We start from the raw sequence: 9,160 nt of genomic DNA on the forward strand, positions 1-9,160 counted from the left end.
AACTTGAAAGGCAGCCCATCATAATGGACAGCAGACTGTCTTTGGAGGTAGGAAGACCTCAGTTCAAGGCCTACCTTAGGCATTTACTACCTTAGTAACTCTGGACAAATCAATTAATTGTAATTCTCTTACCATTAGTTTTATCCTTTGTAAAATGAGGGTAATAATAGGACCTACTTCATGGGGATGGTATGAAGATCAATTGATAAAAATATGTTTAGAGCACTTTCTAAAACAAAATAGTATATAAATGCTTATTATCATTATTGTTATCATCATCATTATCATTATTATTACCTCTGACACATGACAGTTTTGTGACTGTGAACAGACAGTAACTTAGTCTGTCTTTGCCACAAGAAACTCTCTAGGATAATAAATTTGTGTGTGTTGGTGGGGGAGCTTCCATATTGAAAGTTCCCTACCTCAGTGAAGGCACAAGTCCAGACCAAAAGAAACAAAGAATCAAAATACAGTAAATGCCTACTTTTTAAAGTATTACATAAATAAAAGCTATTATTGTTTTCATCTCAGTCTCTGCCAGCAAATGGCTACTAGATGATGGGCTACTCCCTTCTTTCTCCCTAGCCACTTATGTATCAGGACCTTTCACAGATCTACCCTCAACCCCTTGTTCACATGCCACCACCATGGTGAATCTCAGGAAGGCTGCTAAAAGTCAAGGTGAGCCAAAGAAAATGGCTCCTCCCCCAAAGGAGATAGAAGACAGTGAGGATGAGGACATGTCAGAAGATGAAGCAAGCAGTGGAAAAGTCCTTTGGAAGAAGGGCAAGAAGGCTATGTATGGCTACACCAGCAAAAAAAAAATGATACCACCAACCAAAAAAGCCATTATTGCCACCACACCAGCCAAGAAAATAGTCATAACTCCTGATAAGAAGGCAGCTCATGGCCCAGGCTAAAAATAGTGGCCACCCCAGCAAAAGCTGATATCACGCCAAACAAGAAAGGAGTCACTCCAGCTAAAAGAGCAGTCACTCCCACCCTACCAAAAAAGCAAACAATGGGAAGAATGTGAAGAAAGAGGACAGTGAATCTGAAGAACAGGACAGTAAAGAGGAGAAGGATGAAGAATTTGAGTCACCCAAAGCTACAAAAATGGGCACAAGTCTAGCCAAATAAGATTATGAGGATGAGGAGGAAGAAGATGAAGAGAAGAAGGATAGTGATAAAAATGAAGAAGATGTGGATGACTGAAGAAGAAGCTATGGATACACACTCCCCAAATGGAAGACTGCTTTTGTGAAAACCGTCCCTGGGAAAGCTGGGAACACTAACTAATATGAAGAGGAGGAAAAAAATAAAGATGCAGAGGAGGAAAATAAGGAGGAAGAAGAAGATCAGGAGGAGGAAGAGCCTATCAGAGAACCAGGAAAAGAGAAAAAGGAAATGAACTAACACAAAGTCTCTGAAGCCAAGAAGCAGAAATTGGAAACTGAAGCATTAAAAATTTCAGTCTCTTTGCTGCTTGCCTAAACATCAACAAAACAGCTTCTGAGCTAAAAACTGGCATCACAGACTTCTAAGGGGAAAAAAAAGGGCCTTACCATTGTGGACACATCCACATTATTGACCCCAGGAAGTTTGGCTATGTGGCATTCATGTCCCCAGAAGACATAAAAAAGGTGCTTGGAAATTAGTGACTCCAAAGTGCTTGGCTCTGAAATGAAACTGAAAAAAGAGAGAGAGAGAGAGAGAGAGAGAGAGAGAGAGAGAGAGAGAGAGAGAGAGAGAGAGAGAGAGAGAGGAGAGAGAGAGAGAGAGAACAAGGAAGATTGAGATGCGAGGATGCTCTTCCTCATTTAAATATCTGTTGTATAAAGAACTACCAAGGCTGACATAAAGGGTACATGTTCATTGAATTTGCCTCTGTGGAAGATGTGCAAGAAGCTTTGAATTCTTCTAACAACATTGAAATTGAAGGCAGATCCATCTGGCTGAAGCTGAAGGGACAGAAAACATCTAATGCAGCCAGCTCCAAGGAGCCAGTTTTGCAAAATATTGTTCATCAAAGATCTGTCCAAAGACACAGCAGAAGAAATATTAAAAGATTAATTTCGTGGCTATATGAGTGCCAGGATAATCACAGACAGGGAGACAGGGTCATCTAAAGGGTTTAGTTTTATGGATTTCAACTCAGAAGATGCTAAAGCTGAAAGACAAAGAAGACAGAAAATGGGGAGACTGATGGAATGTAAGTAACTCTGGACTGTACCAAGGCCAGTGGCATTGAAGGCCAAGGAAATGGTCAGGGCAGTGGTGATCATGAAGACTTTGGTGGCCAAGGAGACTTTGGTGGCAGAGGATGAGGAAATTTTGGAGGGTGGGGTGGTTTCTAAGCAGGTATAAGAGGAGGAGGAGGAGACAACAAGCCACAAGAAAAGACATTTAAATAGCTTCTCACCATTTTCTTTTCCCCTGCCATTTGAATGGACCCTGGGAGTTTTAATCCTGCCATGGAATCACTGACATGGGTTCCTGAGAACATTCCAAGAAAAACATGCAGTCTGGAGGTTGTCGCGATAAAACTTTGACGACATTTCAAGGGACAGAGCATGTTGGTTTTGATTGGATGGATGTTCCATATAAACTTTTACAGAGATAGGTGATAAATGTGGGAGTTAACCTTTTTGTCCATGAGTTGTCTTGATTTTATAATGTTATAATCTATGCTCAAAACTATTTTTTCTATAAAAGACATAAATGAAAATTTAATTTAAAAAAAGCTATTAACTAAGTATTTTACTATCTACTCTCATTTCTTATACATCTCCTGAAGGAACTAGTATAATCCTTTGATGTTGTAAGTGCTTAATAAAAAGTTTCTGAATACATACATGACTAAATGAATCCCTTGATATTTATAGTTGCTCTTTTTGCGGTGGCAAAGAATTGGAAACTGAGGGGACGGCCACCAAATGGAGAATGGCTGAAAAAGTTGTGGTATATTTCTCTTGTCATGACACAGACAACACTGGAACAAATGGGTTTTTCAATACTCGGTCTTCACTCTCAATAAAGGAAAGACATATCTTCTTTTCAAATTATGTGAACTTTTTTGAACTCCTTTTTCAGCCTTTCACATGAATTATGCAAGTGTTAGAGGCTTACACTCACAATGGACCTCTACATTGCCCTTTAGTCGCTAGATAGCACAGGCATGAGAGTGCTAGACTTGTGAGACCTAGGCAAGTCACTTATCTCTACCTCAGTTTCCTCAACTGTAACATAAGGACAATAACAGCACTTACCTTCCAGAGTTGTTGTGTGGACAAATAAGATAATATTTTTAAATGCTTAGCCCAGTACCTGGCACATAGTAGGTACTTAATAAAGTCTTGTATCTTCCCTTTTTCCCTTTCCCTCTTTGGATGACCTGCAACATTCTTAAGAGGCCAAAGAATTCCATCATACTTAACTATATCACGTTATGTGATTCATCTTTTTGTTAAAAAGATGAAGGTGTTTTGTTTTGTTTTGTTTTGTTTTCAGAGAGAATTTTGGAGCCATTAAAAACATTGCAGTTTTCCAAGTGAAATCAAGCCTTCTCTCCTTCTCCTGTTGAATTGTAAACCCAGGTTCATCAGATGGATGTGATGTCTATTTAAGATGCTTGTGCCAATGGACAGTTCCATAACCTGTCCATCCAATTTCATGTGACAGTTGATATATTATACAGTTTTAAGTAATTAGCCATTTTTTTTGTCTTTGTGTATAGCTGGACTGAATTCTTTAAAATGGCTATGAATCTTATTTATGTGTTCTTCTCTTCAATAGGCCATAATATGGTTTAAAAAATTCAAAAATTCTAATACACTTCCCTCACTGATAATATTTGTTTTTTTTCTTTCCTTTCATTCTCATTAACTAATGGAGTCAACTTACAAAAGATAAAATGCTCACCCGAGTTCATTTGAGCATAATTCTGTCCTTAGGTGAATGGCTCTACCTCTCTATTGCTCTAATTTGTTTCGTCACAACAAGGTATTTTATGTCATTTCTGTAGGTCTAAAATTCATGTTGATAATCCTAAGTTCTTATATACTTCTTTGTGATAAAATCTTGCTTGCTTTATTTGTTAGACATATTCTTTCCTTTGATATATAGATGCTTAGGGCTTAAGTATTTTTACCAACCTCTTCCAAGTTATTTCCTCCTGTGAATAATTTGGCATATTCTTCATTTTTATTTTCATTTTTGTTTTTTACCTGATGTTTTCTATAGTATCTTGTTTTAGTGGTTTTCCAGATAATTTTCTCCCTCCCTTTCCATAATGATTTTAATGTTCTTATTCAATTTGACAAGTCTCTAGATAAGAATGTTCTTTCCTTAAATCTTGAAATATATCTCATCCCTAGCTATGAGTTTATCATTCTGGCATTTTAACCTATGTTCCATAAAACCACATCCTATTCTTTGCCATTATCTACAGAACCGGCTGTTCACTTACCATATTATCTTTTCTTTTCCAAAAACAAAAACTTCAATTGGAAAAAGAGATGAAAACACCACCTGTGCCCCTGAGTCCTTGGGTTTTCTGTCCAGAACTTCTTAATTACCAAAGATACTTTCCAGGTTTCTTTTGGCAATACCATTCATTTCCATATATATACATATCAACAGAAGTGGGTTGTGGTTGGCAGCTTTGATGAGATTTGGCAGGGTCAGGTATATGCTCTAGAGTGAAGTATGCCTCCCAACTGGTCATAGAAGAGCTCCATATGACCACTTTCATACCCTTCAGCAATATGAAGATTTGTATTTCTCTCTTGAGTCCAGTAACACTTTTCTCCACACCTGCTACTGTCTGTGAAATCTCTTTATTTTGCCTTGAATATGAAAGGATGCTTCTTCATGAAAACTCCCACATTCACTTCCTACGGAATAAATGTCATATTTACTGTATTAATCCCCTATTTCAGTGCTGTTCTATCTTGCTTCTATTCAAAGTACCCTATTCTTCTGATCTTTAATTTTTTGATCCCAGTATCAGTCAACTTCTGCTGGTTCAAAATTATTTTCTTTTTATCTTCAATCTTAATTATTTCTTCCATATTGTCTCAGGACTCTTTAAGCTCACTAACAAGTTGTTAAGTTGAGGGATATTCCTCAACTACTTTCACAAGATCCTGAAGAAAGAATATCAACCTGTAATGTTCATGCAGAGAGCCTTTAGTAGGAAAACAAATGACATTAGAACTATACTACCTTTGAAAGATATCATTTATGAATCCTCTTTCTTATTCAACTATTCTTTATAGCTTCATAGACCGTGATATCATAGATTTAGAGTTGGATGGGAATTTAGAGAATATCTAGTACATTCCCCTTTCTCTAAAGATCAGGAATTGTGACTGGGGAGGGAGGGGCATTAAATGACTTGACCAAGATCACATAGGCAGTATCAGAACTGAGATTTGAAGTCAGGTCTCCCTGACCAAAAGTGACTACATACCAAATCAGGCCAAAGCGGGGGTAGGGGGGCAGGTATAAATACCATATATGATATTCATACTTCATGAATGAATTGGACTAGGTAAAGGATAAGATACCTTCCAATAACTAGCTCACATGCCAAGTCAATCTACTGACTAAAATCAACTTCTCCAAATCTTATCTTTGCTTAACTCTTAATTTTGCCCACCTATCAAGAACGGCAGGAAGGGTAGAGAAATCCTTTCACTAAAACTAATGGGATTTCTTCATCCTTTGACTGAATCCAGACTTTACAGAACAGAATCCAGAACTTTAAGGGTTCCCCACCCTTGCCCTAGAGCAACTTAGAACACCTAAGGTGAAATGACACACTAGTCTTGGCCTCCCCACTACCCTGGATTATAAGCATGTGGTACCACATCAAGGAAATTTATTTTTTAATAAAAAGGGTATACAACAGTGTTTCCCTCTTTCTCTAAAATCAAAGTTTAAAATAAGCAAAGCTATCAGACACTGCTTACAGTTTTAGAGCTAAAAGGTACCTCAGAGACTATTTAGCCTAATCTGATAGCAGAAACTGAAGCCAAGAAAGGTGAAAGGATTTGTTCAAAGACACACAAATAGGAAGTTATATGCTAGGAATATCAGTTAAAGTCAAATACAATTATTCTCCCTCAAACTGTTTATTTTGTCCCCAAGAAATTTCAGGTGGGGAGGCAGAACCAAGATGGTAGAAAAAAGGCAGAAAGTTGCTTCAGCTCTCTCCAATTTCCCTTGAAACAACTTTAAATCAAGCATCAAAACATATTCTGAAATGGCGATGTTGGGGTTATGGGAGGTGGACCCTGAATTTTCCTTAATTTTCTCACACAACCCAGATAAAATGCTCTAAATTGCTATTGATTAGAGAAATTCATATTAAAACAACTCTGAGGTAAGACCTGACACCTATCAGATTGGTTAATATGACAGAAAAGGAAAATGACAAATTTTGGAGGGGATGTGGGAAAATTGGAACACTAATGCACTTTTGGTAAAGTGGTGTAATGATTTCAACCATTGTGTAGAGTAAGTTGGAACTATGCCCAAAGGACTAAAACAATGCATACCCATCGACAAAATTATATCACTACTAGGTTGGTATCCCAAAGAGATTAAAAAAAAAGAAGAAAAGGAAAAGGAAAAAGACCTATATGTACAAAAATATTTATAGCAGCTTTTTTAGTGTTGGTTAAGAATTGGAAATTGACCTATCAGATTGGCCAAAATGATAAAACAGGAAAATGATAAATGTTGGAGAAGATGTGGGAAAATTGGAACACTAATGCATTGTTGGTGGAACTGTGAAATTATCCAACAACTTTGGAGAGCAATTTGGAACTCTGCCCAAAGAGCTATAAAAATATGCATACCCTTTGACCAGCAATAGCACTTCTAGGGCTGTATTCCAAAGAGATCATAAAAGTGGGAAAAATACCCACATGTACAAAAATATTTATAGCAGCTCTTTTTGTGGTGGCTAAGAATTGGAAATCAAAGGGATACTCATCAGTTGGGGAATGGCTAACCAAACTGTGGTATATGATTGTAATGGAATATTATTGTGCTATAAGAAATGACAAGCAGAATGATTTCAGGAAATCTTTGAAAGACTTTCATGAATTGATGCAAAGTGAAGTGAGCAGTACCAGGAGAACATTGAACAGAGTAACAGCAATATTGTATCGTGAAGAACTCTGAATGACTTACCTATTCTTCTACAATACAATGGTCCAAGCAATGCCACAGGATTAATAATGAAGCATACTATGTACCTTCAGAGAAAAAATTGATATTATTTGAATACAGATGGAAGTATGCTATTTTTCACTTTCTTTTATTTTGTTTTATTTATGTCTTCTTTTACAAAATGACTAACATGGAAATGATTGACATAATTGCACAGGTAGAACCTATATCTGATCACTTACAGTCTCAAGGAGAGGAGAGGGGAGGGTGAAAAGGAAAGATAGAATTTGGAACTCAAAACTTTAAATAAAAATGTTTAAAAAGAAAAAAAATCTGAGAAGGGAGTATTTACTTCAGGAAGAATTGTTGCTTTAAATTGTCTATTCATAAAAAAATAAAATAGAATAAAACAGCTAAAAAATTAACTTGGGTCACTTCTTTAACCACATTGTTCCTGGTCATGTGGTAAGTTCAGAGGCATTATTAACTTATAGCTGTAAATGGACTTTGTTCTCTGCTGTATACCTTTTTTTTTTTTACTTTGTTCTTTTTTTCCCAACCCCTTCCCCCAGGACACAACTGAATGCAGATATATTTCTCTATAGCTATAGATATATACATACATACATACATACATACATATACACACACACACACACACACACACATATATATATATATATATACACACACATATCCTTTACCAAACAAATTCTACTCTACTCACTACCTTGCCCTTCTACTATTTAGCCTACTCACCTCCAAGTATCCCACCCCTATCCTCCCATTCCCATAAATCTAAACACCCTTCTATAGCCCCCATAACCTATTCCCTCTAGAGATCCCTCTCTTGTCCTCTCCCCCTCCCAACACCCTCACCATTTTAATTCTTCCAAATTTAGAAGACTTTTATGCTCTTCTAAATACATATGTATTGTTCCCTCTTCAACCCATTCCTGATGAAAGTAGGTTACCAGAACTACCAGCCCTCCTCCCTCATCTAATCCCCTTGTATCAATTCTTCCTCTTGTACCTCATTTGTATAAAATAATTTCTCTTTTTAGCTATTCCTAAATGGTTTTACTTTTTAAAGTCATATCATACTCAGGTCTACCTAAATCTTTCTTACGAGCTACCCAATTATTAATAAGAATCTTAGACACGTGTTTTGCATTTCACATTTTCATAAAAAGTAAATGGTCTGTCCTTATTGAATAACTTATAATCAATCTTAGGTATGTTTTTTTTTTCTCTTGGATCTTGTATGTCAAATCTATTAAGTTCAGGTTTTTGTTTTAATAAAATATTGAAAATCTGACAGTTGATCAAATGTCCATTTTTTTTCATTCAGGATTATTCTATTTGTGGCACCATCATATTTAAATTGTTTTTTTTCCTGTTGCTTTTTAATGTTTTATCCTTGAACTGAGGGTTTCAGAATTTGACTATAATATTCCTATGAATTTTCTTCAGAAGATCTTTTTTAAGTGGTGATCAATGGAATTTTTCTATTTCTACTCTTCCCCCTACCCCCTGCCCCTGTTCTAATGCTTCAGGATAATTTTCTTTAACTATTTCTGTTACTATTATTTCAAGATTCTTTTTTTGATCATAGCTTTCAGTTAATCTGATTATTTTTATGGTTTTTTTAATCTATTCTCTAGATCTATTGTTTTTCTTATAAGATGTTTTACTTTCTCTTCTATTTTTTTCATTATTTATATTTTTTAAAATTATTTCTTGATCTCTATACTTTCTCTGGCTTTGCCTTGCCCATTTTAATTTTGAAGGTGTCATTTTCTTCCTTAAGATTCTGGATCTCCTTTTCTAATTGATTGACTTTCCCTTCATATTTTTCTTATTGTTTTTCTTGAATTATTATTATATTTTTTAGTTTTCCTCCATCTCTCTCATTTGATTTTTAAAGTCTTTTTTAAGTTCTTCTACGAATTCTTTTTGGGCAGGTGACCATTTG

At 36.0% G+C, this 9,160-nt stretch overlaps 2 pseudogenes; both read left to right on the plus strand.

The window, feature by feature from the left end:
- The first annotated feature begins 650 nt into the window (after positions 1–650).
- Positions 651–1,800, plus strand: LOC110201124 (uncharacterized; annotated as a pseudogene).
- A 1-nt stretch (position 1,801) lies between these two features.
- LOC144454120 (nucleolin pseudogene) lies at positions 1,802–2,417 on the plus strand (annotated as a pseudogene).
- Positions 2,418–9,160: the final 6,743 nt, after the last annotated feature.

The sequence above is a fragment of the Phascolarctos cinereus genome, unplaced genomic scaffold, assembly GCF_003287225.1.
Source record: "Phascolarctos cinereus isolate Bilbo 61053 unplaced genomic scaffold, phaCin_HiC Scaffold_9;HRSCAF=440, whole genome shotgun sequence".
Taxonomy (NCBI): Eukaryota; Metazoa; Chordata; class Mammalia; order Diprotodontia; family Phascolarctidae; genus Phascolarctos; species Phascolarctos cinereus.